The sequence below is a fragment of the Salmo trutta genome, chromosome 32 (genome assembly GCF_901001165.1).
Source record: "Salmo trutta chromosome 32, fSalTru1.1, whole genome shotgun sequence".
Lineage (NCBI taxonomy): Eukaryota > Metazoa > Chordata > Actinopteri > Salmoniformes > Salmonidae > Salmo > Salmo trutta.
In genome coordinates, this window is record NC_042988.1 from 29,686,867 (window position 1) to 29,712,495 (window position 25,629).

Below are 25,629 nucleotides of genomic sequence, written 5' to 3' on the forward strand. Positions count from 1 at the left end.
TTTGAGGAGTGTGTTGGTTTATGTGTGTGAGGTAATGCTTTGAGGAGTGTGTTGGTTTATGTGTGTGAGGTAATGCTTTGAGGAGTGTGTTGGTTTATGTGTGTGAGGTAATGCTTTGAGGAGTGTGTTGGTTTATGTGTGTGAGGTAATGCTTTGAGCCAAACTTCCACTTTAGAAAGAAGTACACTGCGGATACAGAGGGGAGAAGGACCTTCCAGCAGTGGCCCTGCCGTCCTCCTCTTCCTCCTCTCCCTTCTTTCTTTCTCCCTCTCCCTTCTCTTCTCCATCTTCTCTCTCCTCCCACATCTCCCTATACCGCTCCTCCTCTTCCTTCCCTCTTTCTCCTTCCTCATCCTCTCCCTCAGGAAATAGAATTTGCCACGTCTGTTGATTCCAGTCTGGATGGCTGAGACCATATCACCCTAACCCATCTGGAGACGCTTTGGAATTATCCTCCATAGAAAATCACACATTCACAGGCAGATAGAGAGGAAGAAGGAGAGAGGGAGGGATGGAGAGAATGAATGAGTGTGTGTGAGAGAGAAGGAGAGAGATGAAGATAGAGGGAGAGATGGATCACAGATGTAGCATCTGGGAGAGGCTCTAACCATAACACATCTTCAAAGTTTTTGGAAACAGATGGGGTATCTAAGGTGTATCTAGGATCAAGCAGGGGTGGGGAATCTGGATGGCCTCTGGGTGAGATCTGTGCAGTGGGAGCAGGTTTGGGAATGGGGAGGATGTTTCTTCTCAGTAAGGTTCCATGGATCAGGCCCTGTTCCAGTTTTATCCCTTCAGAACAGTGAGAGGCTGAGCCTAGAGATCTGTGCCCAGGGGGAGAGCAGGATCACTGGGGTAACCAGACTGAGGAGGGACTCTCCTGGTCCTCAGGCTATGGTACAGTAGTATGGAGTCTGGATGGAAGGATCACCCATATCCTCCACAACAGTTGAATTGGATCTATTCTATTGTATCTTGTGTTTATATTCTATAGAATTTTTGAGGAACAATCAAGGAACAATCTTCAGATACTGCAACTCCTAGACAGACCATCTCTTGTTCTCAAATGGCACCCTATTCCGTAATATATAGTGCACTACTTTTAATCAGAGGTCAAAAGTAGTGTGACCAGATATCAAAAGAAGTGCACTACATAGGGAATAGGGCGTGGTTTGAGACTTATCCATGATTTTTTACTTCAGGAGAGGATGAGGATGGATCAAATCAAATGTTATTTGTCACATGTATGTGATGGTGATCAGTGAAGAGGCCTGTAGGAAGGTCTGTCTGATTCATACAGTGATTCCATTATGATGCCATGATGCCATGGAGTCATTCGTTATCATGCATCTATTAATGATTCCTTCCATGACTGATGCGTTTGTGCAGTGATGCTCTGGCCCTGTAGTGTTTCATCAACCAGATGAAAGAGAGATCAGAGTACAGTCAGCACGCTCTTCATCTCTTCCAAGAAGCCTTCACTCAGACGTTCAGGAAACGCTGTCATGGTGCTGGGAATGGGGAAGGGGGGGGGTCTGTCATGCCTGGATGGGAGGGGGGGGTCCAAAGGGGGGGTGACATGGTGGGGTAATTGGGCTATCCTCAGGAAAAGGGTGTGTGTGTGTGAGTGAGAGAGAGTCTCGTTCTCTACACCCTTGCTATTCCTATCCCAGAGGTATGTCACCTCACACATAACCTCTGTGTGTAACATCACATAGATGATGTATCACACGGTTCATATTAACCATGCTACAAAGTCCATGAACACAACACCCCAATTACAGTAAAACGTGACCAGAAGCTAATAAGTTCAAGCCTTAGACTAGCAATCAAACAATCTTGAACTGATGAAATGCGAGGCAAGTTGGATACCGTAAAACTTAAATTAATAGTTTGGCCGTTTATTTTCTTTAATCACTAAACACAACCGGCGCTTATTAGAGACAGGCTTCTATTAGAGCCAGGCTTCTATTTCCTTAATGCACACAGCTTTTGCTCAATAACATTTTGAAAAGACTACCACACTGTTTATTTTGACCAGTATGGCCAATATAAACATTATAATAAGAAAGATAAGCACATCAGACTTGGAAAGACTAGGCTGCCTATCTGTCACCTCTACTCCCGCTCCTCCTCTCTGGCACTCGTTGTCGATGGTTTACTCAACGATCATCACCATCGTTACGTGCACCTGCGCCTCATGAGACTCACCTGGACTCCATCACCTTCCTGATTACCTCCTCTATATCTGTCACTCCCTATGGTTCTTTCCTCAGGTGTCATCTGTTTATATGTTTCATGTCTGTACGCTACTCATGTTTCTTGTTTTGTTCCATGTTTGTTTATTTATTAAATTCACTCCCTGTACTTGCTTTCCGATTATTAGCATACACTATCATACACCCCCCTTTTTGTGCTTCAGCACCATACATTATTTGGTGGCACCATGGCTAGCAACGATGACAGAATAAAATAACATAACATTTGAATGCACATGACCGTGAGAATATCAGAGCTGTGTCCATGGTAAGCTCATAAACAGTTTTGTCATGCCTATTCCCGCTCCAGCGCTCGACGTCACCGGTCTACTAACCACCGGTCCTGGCAACCATCATTACGCACACCTGCTCCCCATCATTACGCACAGCTGGACCTCATCATCACCTTAATTACTCTCCCTTTATTTAGCCCTCAGTAGCCTCATCAGACAGTATTGGTTTTGGTCACGTCCTGTACGCTTCTCCTTTATCTGCCTTATTCATTAAACTCACCTTCTGCATCTGCTTCCTGACTCCCAGCGTATACGTTACACATTTAGACCCATCGTTTATTTGGAACAGCCGTTTATTTGGAACAGCCGTTTGTTTGGAACAGCCGTTTGTTTGCTGAAATGTGTGCCGATGCCCGGCTAATTGAAGTTTTATGGTAATTGTAAACAAGTCAGTTGGAGGGAAGTGTTTGATGTGATCAGAAGGAAGTAGAGAGGATCGTGACTGGAGAAGACAGAGCCTGATTAATAGAATAACATCAACCAGTATCATATTCATCTGCCAATACACTTATTCACCTCGTCCAGTGAGTCTCTGTGGCAGAGTCCCAAATGGAACCATATTCCCTATTTAGTGCACTACTTTTGACTAGGGCCCATAGGGAATTGCCCAGGGCTCTGGTCAAAAGTAGTGCACTAGATAGAGAATAGGGTGTCATTTGGGCGACAGACTGTGTTGACTTAGAACAGGAAGGGTCCAGTTCAAAACGCGGGAAGCAGACGGATCCTTTTAATGCATTAATAAACAGAACCACTTCTTGGAAGCGGAATGTGTACTGGCGGCCGCATCATCATTCCTAAAGTTACTTTCAACCATGGAAATTTGACTGAGCTTTGAATTCAGATCTTTGCACTTGTTTTTGACGTCTGTTGTCTCATAATATTGTGGGAAGGGATAGACAGTTTGAAGAAAGATAGTTTGATGTAACACTTTATCTTAAGTTAACCCTTATACCCATGTAACTACACAGTAATAACTGTAGTTAATAATATCATTGTAGGTACATAAAGTGTTACCCAGCATTTGGCCTTTTCGTGATCTGTGTTCAATGTGTTAGGGTTGTGCTTCCCAGGAGCTGCAGTTCATGGTAAACCTACATGGTGTTAGTCATTTATGTTAAGTGGATGGACTGTATATCACCAGTCAGTCATGGTTATTACCTGAGCTATATTTCCCTCAACCATGGGAATGGATGGGAACACCTGCCTTACTCATTCATTCACACACACACACACACACACACACACACACACACACACACACACACACACACACACACACACACACACACACACACACACACACAGACTGCAGGGAGTGTCATAATGCTGATGCTTAGCAGTGCCTCTCTGCCACACACACAGCCCCCATCAACACCCATACCAGTGGACTTACCGTGTGTGCATGTGTGCTCTGGTTGTCGTGAGGCCTAATCGAAGGTGAAGTTAACACGTGTGTGTGTGTGTGTGTGTGTGTGTGTGTGTGTGTGTGTGTGTGTGTGTGTGTGTGTGTGTGTGTGTGTGTGTGTGTGTGTGTGTGTGTGTGTGTGTGTGTGTGTGTGTGTGACATCTGGTTCAGGAGCCTTTCTTTCTTTCCACTGCCATCAGTTACAGCAGGAGAGGAAAACAGTCCTCTACACTCCTCTTCTCCTCCGCTATTCTGTTCTTTTCTCCTATCCTCTTCTCCTCCGCTATTCTGTTCTTTTCTCCTATCCTCTTCTCCTCTGCTATTCTGTTCTTTTCTCCTATCCTCTTCTCCTCCGCTATTCTGTTCTTTTCTCCTATCCTCTTCTCCTGCTATTCTGTTCTTTTCTCCTATCCTCTTCTCCTCCACTATTCTGTTCTTTTCTCCTATCCTCTTCTCCTGCTATTCTGTTCTTTTCTCCTATCCTCTTCTCCTCCACTATTCTGTTCTTTTCTCCTATCCTCTTCTCCTCTGCTATTCTGTTCTTTTCTCCTATCCTCTTCTCCTCTGCTATTCTGTTCTTTTCTCCTATCCTCTTCTCCTCTGCTATTCTGTTCTTTTCTCCTATCCTCTTCTCCTGCTATTCTGTTCTTTTCTCCTATCCTCTTCTCCTCTGCTATTCTGTTCTTTTCTCCTATCCTCTTCTCCTCTGCTATTCTGTTCTTTTCTCCTATCCTCTTCTCCTCTGCTATTCTGTTCTTTTCTCCTATCCTCTTCTCCTCCACTATTCTGTTCTTTTCTCCTATCCTCTTCTCCTCTGCTATTCTGTTCTTTTCTCCTATCCTCTTCTCCTCTGCTATTCTGTTCTTTTCTCCTATCCTCTTCTCCTCTGCTATTCTGTTCTTTTCTCCTATCCTCTTCTCCTCTGCTATTCTGTTCTTTTCTCCTATCCTCTTCTCCTCTGCTATTCTGTTCTTTTCTCCTATCCTCTTCTCCTCTGCTATTCTGTTCTTTTCTCCTATCCTCTTCTCCTGCTATTCTGTTCTTTTCTCCTATCCTCTTCTCCTCCGCTATTCTGTTCTTTTCTCCTATCCTCTTCTCCTCCGCTATTCTGTTCTTTTCTCCTATCCTCTTCTCCTCTGCTATTCTGTTCTTTTCTCCTATCCTCTTCTCCTCTGCTATTCTGTTCTTTTCTCCTATCCTCTTCTCCTCTGCTATTCTGTTCTTTTCTCCTATCCTCTTCTCCTCTGCTATTCTGTTCTTTTCTCCTATCCTCTTCTCCTCTGCTATTCTGTTCTTTTCTCCTATCCTCTTCTCCTCCGCTATTCTGTTCTTTTCTCCTATCCTCTTCTCCTGCTATTCTGTTCTTTTCTCCTATCCTCTTCTCCTCCGCTATTCTGTTCTTTTCTCCTATCCTCTTCTCCTCTGCTATTCTGTTCTTTTCTCCTATCCTCTTCTCCTCCGCTATTCTGTTCTTTTCTCCTATCCTCTTCTCCTCCGCTATTCTGTTCTTTTCTCCTATCCTCTTCTCCTGCTATTCTGTTCTTTTCTCCTATCCTCTTCTCCTCCGCTATTCTGTTCTTTTCTCCTATCCTCTTCTCCTGCTATTCTGTTCTTTTCTCCTATCCTCTTCTCCTCCGCTATTCTGTTCTTTTCTCCTATCCTCTTCTCCATTGCTATTCTGTTCTTTTCTCCTATCCTCTTCTCCTCTGCTATTCTGTTCTTTTCTCCTATCCTCTTCTCCTGCTATTCTGTTCTTTTCTCCTATCCTCTTCTCCTCTGCTATTCTGTTCTTTTCTCCTATCCTCTTCTTCTGCTATTCTTCACACAAACCTCTAAAGCCTTGTTCACACTGCAGTCCTTAATGCTCAAATCAGTTTTGTTTTTCCAATCTGTTTTGGAATACTGACTGTCCAAAAAGAAAGTTACAAGTGACCAGATCGGTTCAGACGGCAGTCATTTGGTGACATGGCTATGCTAGTTGTCATAGTAACGACAGGTGTGTGCGCAGTGGTGTAGGCTGATTGGTGTTGATGCTCGTGGTTCCTATCACTCAGAAGTTATGTAGCAAGCTAAGGTGACAACAGTGACTGCCATGAACGTGTCCCAGTTGCTTTCAATGTTCAAAATCATACTGTAAGAACACTTTTAAAGCCTCAAATGATAAGATGATCCAACTTTCAAAACAAGTTGTTTTTGGCAAGCCCCAGCAGTCAACTAGTTCAGGGTTTCCCAAACTCGGTCCCGGGCCCCCCCATGGGTGCATGTTTTGGTTTTTGCCCTAGCACTACACAGCTGATTCAAATAACCAACTCATCATCAAGCTTTGATTATTTGAATCAGCTGTGTAGTGTTAGGGCAAAAACCAAAACGTTCACCCGAGGAAGGGGGTTCTTGTCAAACTGTCAACAGAGTAGCTAGCAAGCTACAAGATATGCCAAATAACAGTCTAAAAACCACTTTAGCGCAAATAAATCAGATTTGACCGTTCAGACAAGTCACATGGCCAGGAATCAGATTTACACTGCTCAAAAAAATAAAGGGAACACTAAAATAACACATCCTATATCTGAATGAATGAAATAATCTTATTAAATACTTTTTTCTTTACATAGTTGAATGTGCTGACAACAAAATCACACAAAAATAATCAATGGAAATCCAATTTATCAACCCATGGAGGTCTGGATTTGGAGTCACACTCAAAATTAAAGTGAAAAACCACACCACAGGCTGATCCAACTTTGATGTAATGTCTTTAAAACAAGTCAAAATGAGGCTCAGTAGTATGTGTGGCCTCCACGTGCCTGTATGACCTCCCTACAATGCCTGGGCATGCTCCTGATGAGGTGGCGGATGGTCTCCTGAGGGATCTCCTCCCAGACCTGGACTAAAGCATCCGCCAACTCCTGGACAGTCTGTGGTGCAACGTGGCGTTGGTGGATGGAGCGATACATGATCTCCCAGATGTGCTCAATTGGATTCAGGTCTGGGGAACGGGCGGGCCAGTCCATAGCATCAATGCCTTCCTCTTGCAGGAACTGCTGACACACTCCAGCCACATGAGGTCTAGCATTGTGTTGCATTAGGAGGAACCCAGGGACAACCGCACCAGCATATGGTCTCACAAGGGGTCTGAGGATCTCATCTCGGTACCTAATGGCAGTCAGGCTACCTCTGGCGAGCATATGGAGGGCTGTGCGGCCCCCCAAAGAAATGCCACCCCACACCATGACTTACCCACCGCCAAACCGGTCATGCTGGAGGATGTTGCAGGCAGCAGAACGTTCTCCACGGCGTCTCCAGACTCTGTCACGTCTGTCACATGTGCTCAGTTTGAACCTGCTTTCATCTGTGAAGAGCACAGGGTGCCAGTGGCGAATTTGCCAATCTTGGTGTTCTCTGGCAAATGCCAAACGTCCTGCACGATGTTGGGCTGTAAGCACAACCCCCACCTGTGGACGTCGAGCCCTCATACCACCCTCCTGGAGTCTGTTTCTGACCGTTTGAGCAGACACATGCACATTTGTGGCCTGCTGGAGGTCATTTTGCAGGGCTCTGGCAGTGCTCCTCCTGCTCCTCCTTGCACAAAGGCGGAGGTAGCAGTCCTGCTGCTGGGTTGTTGCCCTCCTACGGCCTCCTCCATGTCTCCTGATGTACTGGCCTGTCTCCTGGTAGCGCCTCCATGCTCTGGACACTACGCTGACAGACACAGCAAACCTTCTTGCCACAGCTCGCATTAATGTGCCATCCTGGATGAGCTGCACTACCTGAGCCACTTGTGTGGGTTGTAGACTCCGTCTCATGCTACCACTAGAGTGAAAGCACCGCCAGCATTCAACAGTGACCAAAACATCAGCCAGGAAGCATAGGAACTGAGAAGTGGTCTGTGGTCACCACCTGCAGAACCACTCCTTTATTGGGGGTGTCTTGCTAATTGCCTATAATTTCCACCTGTTGTCTATTCCATTTGCACAACAGCATGTGAAATTTATTGTCAATCAGTGTTGCTTCCTAAGTGGACCGTTTGATTTCACAGAAGTGTGATTGACTTGGAGTTACATTGTGTTGATTAAGTGTTCCCTTTATTTTTTTGAGCAGTGTATATCTGACTTCAAACCACCTATGAAGGTGGTTTGAAATCTGGCATGAAATATCTGATTCAAGCTTTTTGGCTGTTCAGATTGCATGAAAAGAACAGATTAGAATCTGATATGCCAAAAAATTGGATTTGAGTCACTTTAACCTGCCAATGTGAACAAGGCTTAGTCCTTTATATTCTACTCAGAGTTTGGGGATGCAAAATAATACACTGCTTAGATATGGAAGCCTTCCTTTACTGGTATTTATGCCATACAGTAGTTTTTGTATGCCAGCCCAGCAGTACTGTCGGTAGATTCATGGAGGGCATTGTACACCCTGGTAGAATCCCTGGTAAACTGTTTGAATCTCAGGTATCTAGTACCCAACCTACACTCATAATGCAGGTGTAGTGTTCAATGTTCATATCTGAAACTGCACTAATATAATGATCCAAAATGTATTCACAAGAGAAGTGTGTGTGATGTTTAAAGCCCAGACAGTTAACAGTAGTTAATTCCCTGTGTGCCTCTCTCTCTATCTCCTTGTGAATGACTCTGGGTAATGAGCCCAGCTTTCCAATAATGACTGTCACCACTTTATCATCAGCCTTTTAATACACTGTTAATCTGAGAATCACATCTCTCTTTCTGCCTTCTCTCTCTCCTCTTTTTCTTTTTCATCTCTCTATCATTTGTCATTTATCTCTGTCCTCTTTCTTTCTCTCTTTTTTTAAACTTTATTGTTCTCCAACCTCTCTTTCTCTCTCCCATTATCCCTTATTCAAATGCGCTCTCCCTTTTCTGTCTCTCTAGGTTCTGCAGGAGAAGGTGGAGAATCTCCAGAGGCAGCTGCACTCCTCTGAGAAGAAACTGCTGAACAAAGAGTTAGAGAACCAGGAGTAGGTAACATATTCCCTCTTCTCACCTTCAACCTCAACCCTCAACTTCACCCCCTCATCCCTCAGACTCACCCCTCAACTTCACCCCCTCATCCCTCAACTTCACCCCCTCATCCCTCAGACTCACCCCTCAACTTCACCCCCTCATCCCTCAGACTCACCCCTCAACTTCATACCCTCAGACTCACCCCTCAACTTCATACCCTCAGACTCACCCCTCAACTTCACCCCCTCAACCCTCAGACTCACCCCTCAACTTCACCCCCTCACCCCCAGACTCAATCCTCAACTTCACCCCCTCATCCCTCAGACTTACCCGTCAACTTCACCCCCTCACCCCTTAGAGGGGAACGGCACCTCCGTACCTTCAGGCTCTGATCAGGCCCTACACCCAAACAAGGGCACTGCGTTCATCCACCTCTGGCCTGCTCGCCTCTCTACCTCTGAGGAAGCACGGTTCCCGCTCAGCCCAGTCAAAACTGTTCGCTGCTCTGGCACCCCAATGGTGGAACAAGCTCCCTCACGACGCCAGGACAGCGGAGTCAATCGCCACCTTCCGGAGACACCTGAAACCCCACCTCTTTAAGGAATACCTAGGATAGGATAAAGTAATCCTTCTAACCCCCCCCTTTAAAAGATCTAGATGTACTATTGTAAAGTGGTTGTTCCACTGGATATCATAAGGTGAATCCACCAATTTGTAAGTTGCTCTGGATAAGAGCGTCTGCTAAATGACTTAAATGTAATGTAAATCTAGACTCAATCCTCAACTTCACCCCTCAGACTTACCCCTCAACAACTTCACTCGTCAGTCTCACCCCCAACCATTAGCCTCACTCCCAACCCTCTACATCACCCCAACCCTCTACCTCACCCCTGTACCTCACCCACTCTACTTAAATCCTCTACTTCACCCCTCTACCTCAACCCCCTACCTCAACCTTCAGTTTCACCCCCTGCTCCAGTTCACCCCCCCCCCACCATAGAACAGAAACAGGACTTTTTTCTCCTCTTCCTCTCTCTCCCCTCTATTCTTCCCAACCCCTAGTTCAGAGGCAGAGGTTTTCCAAATTCCTCGAGATCCGGCTTCAAATGCCAGCACTGTGGGGCAGGAATGTTCAGAGGGAATCCTGAACCACCGCACACACAGACACACACCAGCCCCGGAGCCATGGCCCCTGTGAGCTCTGTAATCACAGGTCTGCTTTGACCTTGACACACATGGAGAAGAAAGGCAGTAATCACCACGTAGCAGGCTGGCTGGTGGTCTCTCTGTCTCTGGCTGGGCCTGTGTACCTCCAGGCTGTTATGTACCAATGGAGACAACTCTTGGTCCTGGGGAGCCGCCCAGTGACCCTTACACACACTTTGCTGGAACAGCTCCATGTCGGACAGACATAAATCTCCCCAGAATGGGGCAGTGGTGCTAGGGTAGTAGGGCCACCAGCCGGTGGTTGACCCAGTCCTAGAGGCTTTATCCTCTCATCCGACGTAGTTAAAAGGACAGGTTCTTAACCTAAACTTCTGCAAGATGAACTTTTTCCAAGGTTGTACAGACTTTCATTATGCAAATCGTCAAAGGTGTGTTAGGCGTGTACGATTCTCCATTGAACATGCGTTTAGTCTAGGACCAAACTCAATCTGTGTCAGGGAGACTGGCCTATAACTATGTCTAAAGGGAACTCATTCCTATCGGCTTCACTGAGACTGTGTTTACCTGGTGGTCTGTGTCTGACTGGAGATGGGCCCTCTCAGTGTAGTGATAGTGAGACTCTGTTCTCTATACCTCCTTACGAGGAGAGAGAGGCTCTCAGAGGCTGGTGTGTTGCATGTGTGTGTTCGTGTGTGTCTGTGCGAATGATGTGTGTGTTAATAAAACCTGAGGCCTACTAGCTCACTAACTCTCTCTGCCTCCTTACAGTGATATTGCCCAAGTTTATCTGCCAAGACATGTCTTTGTAATCTGATCTCACACGCTAAAACAGCTTCTCTGCCCAAGACTTCACACAGATGTTTCCTGCCTGCCTCTTCCAGAGCCCTCTGACTCCCCGCTGTAAAATGGCGGCTCGGCTGCCTCGGTGAGGTTCAGTCTGTCTGAAGACAATCAAAAGTACACTGGTTATTTACAGATCAATCAGCCGCTGGTGTTGTGCAGTCCACTGCACTAGTAACTAACCCATCCTGGATTGTAGCACTTCACACAGATCTGTTCCCTTTTCTTATCGCTCTTCCTTTTTTTAGTCACTTCTCTGTGAAGCTCTTTATTTTTTTCAAGGCAGCGAAGCGTTTTTGAATTCAAAGCGTTTCTCAACGAACTCTCAGAGTGCAACTGAGAGATGTGGAGGTGCAAACTTTGTGAGCGGCGTGGTTTTTGATGTACCCCCTTGTATCTGACAAGGTTTTTGTCACTCCAGAATCTTCCAACAGCGAGCACCACCTGCCCCCCCATCGTCATTAGCATAACTCAAGCTACGTGGCAAACTTCATTTGAATGTTCAAAGTGTCAACACCGTGTTTCTTTCGTCTGGCAGCTGTCAAAAACCTTGGTGTGTGACAGACAGTATCAAGCGCTGGGGGAAAGTCAAAACCACCAGCACAATCTAAAGACTATATATAGATGAAATGTTGTCATTTTAAGAGGAAAGGAGGAGAACAAGTTAAAAGACTTCTGCTTCTCTCAGGAGCTTCAAAATGGAATCTAACGCTTCATCAGGAACAACAAAAAACTCCTATTTTCCTTTTAAAAGAGGGTGGAGATGAAACCGATGTCTCTGTGTGGAAAGTCAGATTGTTCCTCTCACTCTCTCTCTCTGACGGATGCTTTGGAGAACAGTTGCACTGTTTTACATCCTGAGTCTGTCAATGGCCAAAACCTGGCGCCTAGGTTTGATCAGCCACTGTCTTCAAAGGTTCCTTACATCTGTGTGATCGGCGAGGAGCCTCTTTAAAAGCCTTCTCTCCTCACATCCCTCCATCCACCTGTCTAAAGACAAAACAGGCCTTTACTGTACAGAGAGGGATTCAGAAAGAGAGAGCTGAAGCGAGGGAGCGATATTATAAATTAGTTATAAAACAGCCTGTGAGAAACAGAACTGAAAGAAAGAGTGATGTCTCTCAGAAAAAGGCTTCCATATTCAGCTGGAGTGTTCGATGTGATCCTTCAGTCAACTCGGGAGATTCAGTGAATTTCAATTCACTATTGCTCACCTGCTCTCACCACCCTGAGCCCCAGACTGCTTACCATCCCAGATCCCACCGCTGCCACCAAGTTTTGCAGTTGAAATGGAATTGACCTGGTTCTGACTGATGTCATTGACTTCTATTCCATCCATATGTGTTGAATGACATTCCACAAGTGGAAAAATAGTTCACAAGGTCCTTTGTCTGACCTACTGTAGTGTAGCATCTACGTCTGGGTTAGCATAGCTAGCGTGTATTAGCCACAACAAAGGTGCTGCCATAGAAAATGGCTGCTCTGACTCTCTCCACCCCCGCACATTGCCCAGTAAGCCAGGACAACCAACGCCTTGGTGAGACATGCATTAGCCTTATAATCACTAAAGCTTTGTCTCCAAGGCACTCCCCAGTTGTTTAAAGATCAGTGTATATGAGCTGTGTATATATCTACCCATCCTCAGGCCTACAGTGGTTCCTCTTTTAAAAGTTGTGATCTTACACCGCGGGACTTAGAGGTACCAGCGTCACGGCGTCATTGCTCCAGACCACCACAAGGGGGAGTTAGAGCACTCATTATGCATTTGGGTCCCAAGGTTTTTATATGACCAATCATATCGAGTGGTTCCAATGACGAATTTGACGCGAGCCACCCGTCCCTGGGGCTTTCTTCAACAAAGACGGCTGACAAAACATTACGGTGGAACCAAATGTAAGTAGTTATAACGTCATAACGAGTCAAGCAAAACATGTACAATTGAGAGGAATATGTTAGTTAATGTAGAGACAGACGTTCGTGCATATTTTTGTCATAAAGTTAATTTACGAAAATTGCTATTTAGCATGTTATCTGATTAGCTAACATTAGCCAGCTAGCTAGCTAGTGTTATGACAGGAGAATTAATTTGTAATTCATGTTGTATAATGTTTTAGGGACTCCTGAGAAAACCAGTAAACCAGGCTGTCGTCTTGTGAAACAGTGGATATAAAGAATCTAGCTAGCTAAAGCATTTACTGCAAATTGAATGTACAATTCTGTAAGCTTGCCTTGCAATGCAGCTGAAGTAACATAGCTAGCTAACTAAACTCAGCAAAAAAAGAAACGTCCTCTCACTTTCAACTGTGTTTATTTTCAGCAAACTTAACATGTGTTAATATTTGTATGAATATAAGATTCAACAACTGAGACATAAACTGAACAAGTTCCACAGACATGTGACTAACAGAAATGGAATAATGTCTCCCTGAACAAAGGGGGGGTCAAAATCAAAAGTAAGAGTCAGTATCTGGTGTGGCCACCAGCTGCATTAAGTACTGCAGTGCATCTCCTCCTCGTGGAATGCACCAGATTTGCCAGTTCTTGTTACCCCACTCTTCCACCAAGGCACCTGCAAGTTCCCAGATATTTCTGGGGGGAATGGCCCTAGCCCTCACCCTCCGATCCAACAGGTCCCAGATGTGCTCAATGGGCTTGAGATCCGGGCTCTTCGCTGGCCATGGCAGAACACTGACATTCCTGGCTTGCAGGGATTCACACACAGAACGAGCAGTATGGCTGGTGGCATTGTCATGCTGGAGGGTCATGTCAGGATGAGCCTGCAGGAAGGGTACCGCAGGAAGGGTACCACATGAGGGAGGAGGATGTCTTCCCTGTAACTCACAGCGTTGAGATTGCGTGCAATGACAACAAGCTCAGTCCGATGATACTGTGACACACCGCCCCAGACCATGACGAACCCTCCACCTCCAAATCGATCCCGCTCCAGAGTACAGACCTCGGTGTAACGCTCATTCCTTCAACGATGAACGCGAATTCGACCATTACCCCTGGTGAGACAAATTCGCGACTCGTCAGTGAAGAGCACTTTTTGCCAGTCATGTCTGGTCCAGCAACGGTGGGTTAGGCAATGTTGTTGCCAGTGATGTCTGGTGAGGACCTACTAGCCCTCAGTCTAGCCTCTCTCAGCCTATTGCGGACAGTCTGAGCACTGATGGAGGGATTGTGCGTTCCTGGTGCAACTCTGGCAGTTGTTACCATCCTGTACCTGTCACGCAGGTGTGATGTTCGGATGTACCGATTCTATGCAGGTGTTGTTACACGTGGTCTGCCACTGCGAGGACGATCAGCTGTCCGTCCTGTCTACCTGTAGCGCTGTCTTAGGCGTCTCACAGTACGGACATTGCAATTTATTGCTCTGGCCACATCTGCAATCCTCATGCCTACCTGCAGCATGCCTAAGGCACGTTCATGCAAATGAGCAGGGAACATGGGCATCTTTCTTTTGGTGTTTTTCAGAGTCAGTAGAAAGGCCTCTTTAGTGTCCTATGTGTTCATAACTGACCTTAATTGCCTACCGTCTGTAAGCTGTTAATGTCTTAACGACCGTTCCACAGGTGCATGTTCATTAATTGTGTATGGTTCATTGAACAAGCATGGGAAACAGTGTTTAAACCCTTTACAATGAAGATCTGTGAAGTTATTTAGATTTTTTACGAATTATCTTAGAAAGACAGGGTCCTGAAAAATGGTTTATTTATGTACTTGCTTATTGTGTAGTGGAGGATAAAAATAACTGAATGCCTATGGATGTGTAGCTAGCTACAGTATGTAGCCGATCTGTGTATGGCCCCTAAAACGTTAGGTTCTGAACTAATGTTCAAACCAATCTATGAACCTCAGCTATCATAGTTGTTGTATCACCTTCAAGTCTGAATGGCATTAATGAAGCCTATGGATAGAGTATAATATAATAACTTTATTGTGCCAAGGATGCAAGTCCTGTATACATGTACTGTAGTTATTACCACGCATGAGATTCCCACATTGTAGCCTGTACATTGATGGGAATGGCTTCCTCTCTCACATCAAAACATACCTGCAGACGAGAGACAGATGGATAGAGAGAGAGCATGATTAAGCCTTGTTTTTTTTATTCTAACACGATCAGTCATCATAATCATCAGGAGGTGAAATGCAAAACTGACCTTGGATCATTAACTCTGGGACTACTACATCTGTCTGTATTTCAATGTAAGCATCTCTTTAATAATACTTCCTGTTTTCCCGACCAAGTGACCTCTTGCCTATGACCATGCTGTGCCCTCTGTGTCAGCCAGTTCAGATGTGGGAGGGGTTCACCAAAACAGCTGATATAACCTAGAGGATTTAGGGAGAAGGGGGAGAGGGATGAAGTGTAGAAGAGAGACTGTTATTGTGTGTGTGTGGTCTCACCTGGTGTCCACACTAAGTGGCTACAGAGTACTTTATGCTGAAAAACAGACACATGAGGACAAACAATAGAAGATAATGTCAATAGAAGATACTGTATGTGACGCAAACACCTATCGGAGTGTACCTGAAACATTTAAATATAGAGGGCTATATGTCTCACTACTTGTTGATTGCAAGGCTAACCCCCCTTGGCAGCAAAAGATAGTCCAGTGAAAATGGTTTATGTGGTGTCAGCTGCTCATTTTCAGATTTACACCTTAAGAGTTTTTTAATTAATGCATGTGAGACAGGTTCCATGTACAACAAGACAGACAGAGACGAAGAGAGAAAAAGAACACAGAACAGTTTAATTACCTCTGCTTATGGACACTTTTTCCAGCAATAAAGCTTCCACAGCATGTTCCACGGACAGTGAACATCTGGCAATATCTACATTTTCGACCCCTTGATCAGCTTAGCATAGTAGGAAACTGTATTATGAAATGTATATATATATATTTTTTTTTACATGAATCAGACTTGTATTAGAATACTCTCTTTTCAAACGGGCAGTACATTCAGCTCACATCTTACCTAGCAGGGTACAACACAATTAAGCACTGCAGTGTTCCGCTAACGGGCGCTATTCGGCTAAGTCCACCTGCAGCCATTACATCGCATTACATAGCATTCCAGCTGCAGAGCAGATCCTCAATGTGATCTAGAGCTCTTTGTGTCTGTCCTACAGTACAACGCCTAGGCTAACGATGATCTAATACAGCTGTCTGAAACGTCATTAGGCTGGCGGCCAGGTAGACATGTCTATTATACAGTATACCCTCTCGCTGTCAGACAACAAAAGTGAAGGGGTAATGTCTTACCCCCTAGGAGATCTTTTTCGCTCATCCCCTCTTCCTTTCTTGCTTTCTTTATCTCTATTTTTTGTTTTACCTCTACCTCTCTTTCTCATCATCTCTCTCTCTCGTCCTCTCTCTCTCTCTCGTCCTCTCTCTCTCTCTCGTCCTCTCTCGTCCTCTCTCTCTCGTCCTCTCTCTCTCTCGTCCTCGTCCTCTCTCTCTCTCGTCCTCTCTCGTCCTCTCTCTCTCGTCCTCTCTCTCTCTCGTCCTCTCTCTCTCTCTCGTCCTCTCTCTCTCTCTCGTCCTCTCTCGTCCTCTCCTCTCCTCCGGCCTCGCTCGCTCTCCTCGTCCTCTCTCGTCCTTCTCCTCCTCTCGTCCTCTCGCTCCTCGCTCTCGCTCTCTCTCGTTCCCAATTCTCTCTCTCGTCCTCTCCTCTCGCTCCTCTCTCGCTCTCAATCGTCACTCTCGCTCTCTCTCATCGCTCTCTCCGCGTCTCTCTCGTCCTCATCCGTCCTCTCTCCATGATCCTCCATCTCTCGTCCTCTCGCACTCTCGTCCTCTTCATCTCTCGTCCAGCATCTCTCTCTCTCGTCCTCTCTCGTCCTCTCTCTCTCGTCCTCTCTCTCTCTCTCGTCTCTCTCTCTCTCGTCCTCTCTCTCTCGTCCTCTCTCTCTCTCGTCCTCTCTCTCTCTCTCGTCCTCTCTCGTCCTCTCTCTCTCGTCCTCTCTCTCTCTCGTCCCTCTCTCTCTCTCTCTCTCGTCTCTCTCTCTCTCTCGTCCTCTCTCGTCCTCTCTCTCTCGTCCATCTCTCTCTCTCTCTCTCTCTCTCTCTCGCATCCTCTCTCTCTCGTCCTCGCTCTCTTGTCCTCGCTCTCTTGTCCTCGCTCTCTCTCTCGTCCTCTCTTTCTCTCGTCCTCTCTCTTTTTCTTGTCCTCTCTCTCGTCCTCTCTCTCTTGTCCTCTCTCTATCTCGTCCTCTCTCTCACATCCTCTCTCTTGTCCTCGCTCTCTCTCTCGTCCTCTCTTTTCTTGTCCTCTCTCTCGTCCTCTCTCTCGCATCCTCTCTCTCTCGTCCTCGCTCTCTCTCGCTCTCTCTCTCGTCCTCTCTCTCGTCCTCTCTCTCGCATCCTCTCTCTCTCGTCCTCGCTCTCTCTCGCTCTCTCTCTCGTCCTCTCTCTCGTCCTCTCTCTCGCATCCTCTCTCTCTCTCGTCCTCGCTCTCTCTCTCTCGTCCCTCTCTCTCTCGCCCTCTCTCTCTCGTCCTCTCTTTCTCTCGTCCTCTCTCTCTCTCTCGTCCTCTCATCCTCTCTCTCTCTTTCTGCTCCCTCTCTAGTACTCATAGTTATTAAATGAAACATTCATGGCCTGTCTACTTTGATTAGTCTCAAGCCTGTGAGTAGAGGCTCCAGTCCACCCTGCAGTGTAGCCTGGTGAATACTAGTTACCCTGAATCTGATCTATGAGACGGAAAACGGAGAGGGAGTTGTCAGGAGTGCGCTAGTCATTTAGATTGAAGTGTGTATATCCCTTACTGCTGTGGTAACTTAAATACAGCACTGTACGTACTGTACATGCATTAAGAATGCAGCCAAGGAACTTGAATGGAAAGCTTGCAAAGAATCCCAATACTTTTACATTGGATGTGGCTTATGAGGACAGTGATCATTTGACCGTTGTTTGGTGTTTTTTGGTCTTGAGTGTTTTGTCTGGGCGCCATCTTGTTATGACGGCCTCCCTCTCAGGGGTTCTACACATTTTTTTTTACTTGTTGGCACCCCAAATTACAGCCTGTAAAATATTTTTTTTTGCAAATGTTTGAAAATGTTCATTCTTAAATTACCCATGTCTCCCTTTCTCACGGAGGAAAGAAAAAAAAGTAAATTGATGGACTTTCTCTCCTGATGATGTTATTGGCCCGACACTTTTAAATGAGGTGGGAGGGAGAACATTTTGGGCTAAGTGGCAAAGGCCTAATCTACTGCACACTGTGCTGAGACAAAAAGAGCTGTTCTGTGTTGGGATCATTTATACTCTCCCCCTTTGAAGTGCGTCCCAATCCCTTTCATTGTGCCCCTGAAAGATTAATTACAGAAAACCAGATCAATCAGTTAAATCCACAACAGGAAAATTATTTTTGGGAAACCAATTTTCTACTACTAGACCTCTCTCTCTCTCGCTCTCTCTCTCACTCTCTCTCTCGCTCTCTCGAACTGACTATCTAAAGAAAAATAAAGAGGAAATAACTGGACTTCGGCATGCTAAAAACTTCATGGTAGGAATAGTTTGTGGCTCTCCCTAGTTATCAATCAATCAATCAATCAAATGTCTTTATAACGTCCCTTTTACATTAGCAGATGTCACGAAGTGCTTGTACAGAAACCCAGCCTAAAACCCCAAACAGCAAGCAATGCAGATGTAGAAGCACGGTGGCTAGGAAAAACTCCCTAGAAAGGTAGGAACCTAGGAAGAAACCTAGAGAAGAACCACGCTCTGAGGAGTGGCCAGTCCTCTTCTACCTACAGAGAATGTAGTCACTTTACGACCAGGCCCGAGTTTTAGGCTATTACAGTCCAGAGTTCTTCCTGGTCAGGTCACATGGTCAGGATTAACTCCTGTAGATTCCACAAGCACCAACTCCATACCAAACCTCTCAGTTTGTCATTACAGCATGTCTGCCTACTGAACGTTCAGTACATGCACTGTGTGTGTTTGTGGGCATGGAGGAATGGCTAACCAAATGTTTTAAACTTTGTAATCAGACTATGGTTTTCTCCAGTGTAATTTAGCTCCAGACAGCCCTCTCTGTGCCCGACATAGGGAGGGCTGGTGTGTTTGATGTGTTCTGTCTGTTCTTTCAAACCCAGCTGGGCCTGGGTCTAACAGTCAAGGGTGGTCAATTCTGGTCCTGGAGGGAAGTAAATGTCGGCTCAAGCCCAGATTTATTAAGACACCTGATTCAGATAATGATGGTCTCTAACATTAATATGGTGATTAGTTGATTTGAATGATGTGTGTTTGTGCTGAGATGGAACACAAACCTGCAGCTACTGCATACCCTAAGGGTTACGCTGAGTTGGCCGCATGTGGTCTATGGTGACGTGATCTTTTTATTAGCCAATAGGGGGCGATGTGTGTATAATTACTCTTTGGTCAATTAATAGAAGCTCTTGTCCAGAGCCACTTACAATATGTTTATTGAACCACATCCTCTCTGTCTTCCTTCTCTTCCTCTCCCTGCAGGTGACGGTGGTGCTTCAGGAGTGTGCGATAAAATGAAAGGGCTGATGCCAGCTGAGCTGCGACAGGAGCTGGAGGACACCATCTCCTCTCTCAAGTCTCAGGTAGGAACAAGTCCTGCATGGGGCACTATACACAGGACACACACAGCCTATAGCTAACTCACCAAATTCAACTAATCCACATATCAACTAACTATCAAGATCTTGGTTAGTTGATTCATGTGTTAGTGACCTAGAGTTGTTGACCCCTGACCTATATGGAGTAATACAGACAGAGGTCCCTGTACCTGGGCAATACACTCCATACCTCACCTTATAGACCTGCTTTCCTTTTCAGTGTTTCTTCAGATACCAACTATGAACAGTTTTCCTTTGCTGCCATTTTCTTTTCTGCTTTCCTCCCTCTCTCTACATATTGATAGAAACCATCCCAGACTGAACCCACACATAGTCTCAGTGTGAGTGTCAGCATTGTTTGTTTGATTCCTTGGCTGTGACGAGGGGATATGATATGGTGGTGTAGACCAGACACCAGAGCCCATAGACATGCCTTTGGACCGGTCCACTTTGAAGCTCCCTCTCTTTCTCTAGGCTCCATCAGATCACACACAATTATTATTATCAATTCCACATTAATACTGCCGCCCAGCCGCCGCGGACAGTCTCCTATTAGTTTAACTGGGCCTTGTTCGACAAGAAAACTGTGGTGGGCGGCGGGAGGGAGGGGAATTTCGAATGTAAACAATAGGCCTTTCTGTGTCGGGCTGTGGTGGAGCGGGCTGAGGGAGAGGGGGGCCCCACTAACCAACCAACAACAACATTTGGAGGGGGTCCGCATTTCTAAACTCAAACTGGCCCCAACGCCTGGCTGCTTTGGATAGCTCCGGCTGGATCTCTTTCCAGTCCTGCCGCCACAAACCTCTACCATCGGATATGTTTATACTGTGTAATTCACGACCAGAACGGCCTCCCTTTTCATTGAGGATGTCTTGGGTTTTTCACATTACGACGCATTATTTTACTGAAAGAACGAGTGACTCCATGGCATCCGACCGCAGTTCCGTTTCTGCATACTGGTGCTGTTACTCCTCTGAAAGCAGCAGCGCCGCCTCTCCAAATGAAACGCTAAATCTGTTCCTGAGGTTTTCATCCAAGAGAATGGAATGTACCATTGAGTTCCAGTACAGTAGTTACACATCAATGAATATTATAACCTTTTTGTTTCAGTTGATCTAAAGACAAGGATTTCTATTTGTTGTGAAACACAGTAGTATGTACAGTGCCTATAGAAAGTCTACAGCCCCCTTCAAACTTTTCACTTTTTGTTGCCTTATAGCCTGGAGTAAAATGCATTCAAATAGTTGTTTTTCTCCATTGATCTACACATCCTACCCCACAACTTCCAAGTGAAAAAAATAGAAAATCGATACAAAATAAAACTGAAATATCTTGGTTGTAGAAGTCTCCACCGCATTCTAATAGCAATCCTAAATTAGCTCAGGTGTAACCAGTCACCTTCAAAATCACACACACCAAGTTCATTGGCCTCCACCTGTGTTAAATTGTAGTGATTCACATGATTTCAGGATCAATTCAGCAGTCCCTGTAGGTTCTGGGTATAAAAAAATTCTAAGGCCTGAATATCCCATGGAGCACGGTCATGATGATTATTAAGAAGCACAGTAGAAGGTGTATGGCACCACCAAGACCCACACTTTTTGGCCTAAATGCAAAGCGTTACTTTTGGCGCAAACCCAATACCCATCATACCCGCAAACCCATCACCCAAAGAACACCGTCCCTACTGTGAAGCATGGTGGTGGTAGCATCATGTTATGGGGATGTTTTTCAGTGGCAGGTTCTGGGAGACTAGTCAGGATCAAGGGAAAGATGAACAGAGCAAAGTACAGAGAGATCCTCACTTTTCTCACTTATCAGGATAGAAGGGGCAATGAATGGAGCAATGTACAGAAAAGTCCTTGAGGAAAACCTGCTACCCTCTGCAAGAAAGCTGAAACTGGGACGGAAGTTCCCCTTTTCAGCATGACAACAACCTGAAGCACACAGCCAAAGCTATGGTGGGGTGATTAAGGTATAAAAAGGTAAATGTCCTTGAGTGGCCCAGTCAGAGCCCCCACCTAAATTTAATAAAAAATGGTGAGACAACTTGAAGATTGCCATCAATGCTCCCAAAGGAGCTTGACAGAGCTTGAACAGTTTTATAAAGAAGAATGGTCAAATATTGCCAAATCTAGGTGCGCAAAGTTGGTTGAGACCTATCACAACAGACTCTGCTGTAATTGCTGCCAAAGGTGCTTCCACCAAGTATTAACTCAGGGGGGTGGAGACATGCCCAATTATGATATTTAAGTTTTGTATTGTTAATATATCCTTTTTTTCACTATAAACAAAATATCCTTAAGTGTGGAGTATGGTGTGTAGATATATTTTTTAAATGCATGAAACTGAGGCACTGACAAACAAAATGTGAAAAAGTTGAAGGGGGTGTAGACTTTCTATAGGCACTGTATGTAGTTAATTAAGGCCTGATACTGCCTCGTCTAACCCTTTGGAAGTGAACTCTTTCACTGTATGTAGTTAAGGCCTGATACTGCCTCGTCTAACCCTTTGGAAGTGAACTCTTTCACTGTATGTAGTTAAGGCCTGATACTGCCTCGTCTAACCCTTTGGAAGTGAACTCTTTCACTGTATGTAGTTAATTAAGGCCTGATACTGCCTCGTCTAACCCTTTGGAAGTGAACTCTTTCACTGTATGTAGTTAAGGCCTGATACTGCCTCGTCTAACCCTTTGGAAGTAAACTATTTCACTGTATGTAGTTAAGGCCTGATACTGCCTCGTCTAACCCTTTGGAAGTGAACTCTTTCACTGTATGTAGTTAAGGCCTGATACTGCCTCGTCTAACCCTTTGGAAGTAAACTATTTCACTGTATGTAGTTCAGGCCTGATACTGCCTCGTCTAACCCTTTGGAAGTAAACTATTTCACTGTATGTAGTTCAGGCCTGATACTGCCTCGTCTAACCCTTTGGAAGTGAACTCTTTCACTGTATGTAGTTAAGGCCTGATACTGCCTCGTCTAACCCTTTGGAAGTAAACTATTTCACTGTATGTAGTTCAGGCCTGATACTGCCTCGTCTAACCCTTTGGAAGTGAACTCTTTCACTGTATGTAGTTAAGGCCTGATACTGCCTCGTCTAACCCTTTGGAAGTAAACTATTTCACTGTCCCCCTGAAGTAGTAGCGGACTAGCTTTACTGACCCCATGTCTTGGATTCTCATGGTTTCACTACTGTATCAAAATCTTAACCTCTCACCTATAATCTCACTCAGCCGCCTTACTCCCGTATGAATTACTCTCTAGCCCCCTACTCCCGTATGAATTACTCCCTAGCCCCCTACTCCCGTATGAATTACTCTCTAGCCCCCTACTCCTGTATGAATTACTCCCTAGCCCCCTACTCCCGTATGAATTACTCCCTAGCCCCCTACTCCCGTATGAATTACTCTCTAGCCCCCTACTCCCGTATGAATTACTCCCTAGCCCCCTACTCCCATATGAATTACTCCCTAGCCCCCTACTCCCGTATGAATTACTCTCTAGCCCCCTACTCCCGTATGAATTACTCTATAGCCCCCTACTCCCGTATGAATTACTCTCTAGCCCCCTACTCCTGTATGAATTACTCCCTAGCCTCCTACTCCCGTATGAATTACTCCCTAGCCCCCTACTCCCTTATGAATTACTCTCTAGCCCCCTACTCCCGTATGAATTACTCCCTAGCCCCTTACTCCCGTATGAATTACTCCCTAGCCCCCTACTCCCATATGAATTACTCTCTAGCCCCCTACTCCCGTATTAATTACTCTCTAGCCCCTTACTCCCGTATGAATTACTTTCTAGCCCCCTACTCCCGTATGAATTACTCTCTAGCCCCCTACTCCCGTATTAATTACTCTCTAGCCCCTTACTCCCGTATGAATTACTCTCTAGCCCCCTACTCCCGTATGAATTACTCCCTAGCCCCTACTCCCGTATGAATTACTCTCTAGCCCCCTACTCCCGTATGAATTACTCCCTAGCCTCCTACTCCCGTATGAATTACTCCCTAGCACCCTACTCCCTTATGAATTACTCTCTAGCACCCTACTCCCTTATGAATTACTCTATAGCCCCCTACTCCCGTATGAATTACTCTCTAGCCCCCTACTCCTGTATGAATTACTCCCTAGCCTCCTACTCCCGTATGAATTACTCCCTAGCCCCCTACTCCCTTATGAATTACTCTCTAGCCCCTTACTCCCGTATGAATTACTCTCTAGCCCCTTACTCCCGTATGAATTACTCTCTAGCCCCCTACTCCTGTATGAATTACTCTCTAGCCCCCTACTCCCGTATGAATTACTCTCTAGCCCCTTACTCCCGTATGAATTACTCTCTAGCCCCCTACTCCCTTATGAATTACTCTCTAGCCCCCTACTCCCGTATGAATTACTCTCTAGCCTCCTACTCCCGTATGAATTACTCTCTAGCCCCCTACTCCCGTATGAATTACTCCCTAGCCCCCTACTCCCGTATGAATTACTCCCTAGCCCCCTACTCCCCTATGAATTACTCCCTTCAACCCCTACTCCCCCCTACTCTCCAACGCTTGCCCCCTATTGCCTTAACCCTTTTTCCCCTAACCTTTTCTATCTTAACCCTTTCTTTATCACTCTACTCCTATACCCTCTTACTGAGCCCCTACTGTGCATTGACCCCTGACCCCCTACTGTGTGTGTTGACCCCTTACTCTGTGTTGGCTGCAGGTGAACTTCCTCCAGAAGAGAGCTTCTGTGTTACAGGAGGACCTGGATGCCTGTCACAGCAGGAGGTAAATGTCCTGTAATGTGACTGTGATCGAGGCCTGGCGGTGGAAACCTTTGATGTCTCGTCCATCCATCATGCTGTCAGAGACACTGGATGTGTTTATGGAAAGCATCTATACATACCCGGTGTCTGCTGCTCCCACCTGGGACGATGCTGTGATCTGAGTGAACATAGGAGGCGTCGGAGTCACTCAAATTACACCACCCAAACCCAACTCACTCATTTCATTTACTACATTGATTTGACAGGGACAATGCACATCAATCAATATTTCTGTAAATGTGCCAGATTTTACATCTGTAGTCCCGGGCAGGTAGTCAAACCTGAAATCTTCTCTATCCTCTTTGGGTAGTAAAATAGACTGTTGAGAGATGTGAAGTTCATGAAACATAACATGTGCATAAACAAGCCTCCCTTTTCACTCCTGTCCTAAACCCCTCCCCTCACCCAATATAGGTAACCATGGACTGTTCTTCCCTTGGCCACGCCCATTATCCAGACATGAAGAATAAAACAGTCTATCAGATGTGAGAATCATCGCCACAGTTACCAGGCAACACACATCTGTCATGCCATGGGTGCACCAATCAGTTGTGCCAGTTATGTTGGCCACACCCACACTGTTTTTAACCACTATGGATTTGTATATATTTATTCACTGTCAGATTTTTTTTTCACATTCACCGTTGGAAATCAATAATTTTGCATAACCTTTTGTGGATGTTTAATGTGCGTACTATCCATATATACACTGTATATACAAAAGTTTGTGGACAACCATTTAAATGAGTGGATTCTGTTATTTCAGCCACACCCGTTGCTGGCAGGTGTATCACATCTAGCACACAGCCATGCAATCTCCATAGAGAAACATTGGCAGTAGAATGGCCTTACTAAAGAGCTCAGTGACGTTCAACAATTCAGTTTGTCAAATTTCTGCCCTGTTAGAGCTGCCCTGTTCAACTGTAAGTGATGTTATTGTGAAGTGGAAAGATCTAGGCGCAACAACTGCTCAGCCACAAAGTGGTAGGCCACACAAGCTCCCAGAACGGGACCGCCGAGTGCTGAAGTGCGTTGCATGTTCGTTGGGAGCTTCATGAAATGAGTTTCCTTGGTCGAGCAGCCACACACAAGATCACCACGCGCAATGCCAAGCGTCGGCTGGAGTGGTGTAAAGCTCACCGTCATTGGACTCTGGAGCAGTGGAAACGCGTTCTCTGGAGTGATGAATCACCCGTCACCATCTTGCAGTCCAACGGACGAATTTGGTTTGGCGGTTGCCAGGAGAACGCTACCTGCCCCAATGCATAGTGCCAACTGTAAAGTTTGG

The 25,629-nt window shown here is 45.6% G+C and overlaps 1 pseudogene; it reads left to right on the forward strand.

Moving 5' to 3' along the window:
* The window catches only part of LOC115170712 (centrosomal protein of 112 kDa-like), a 185,872-nt pseudogene extending 160,787 nt beyond the window's left edge, over positions 1-25,085 (forward strand).
* Positions 25,086-25,629: the final 544 nt, after the last annotated feature.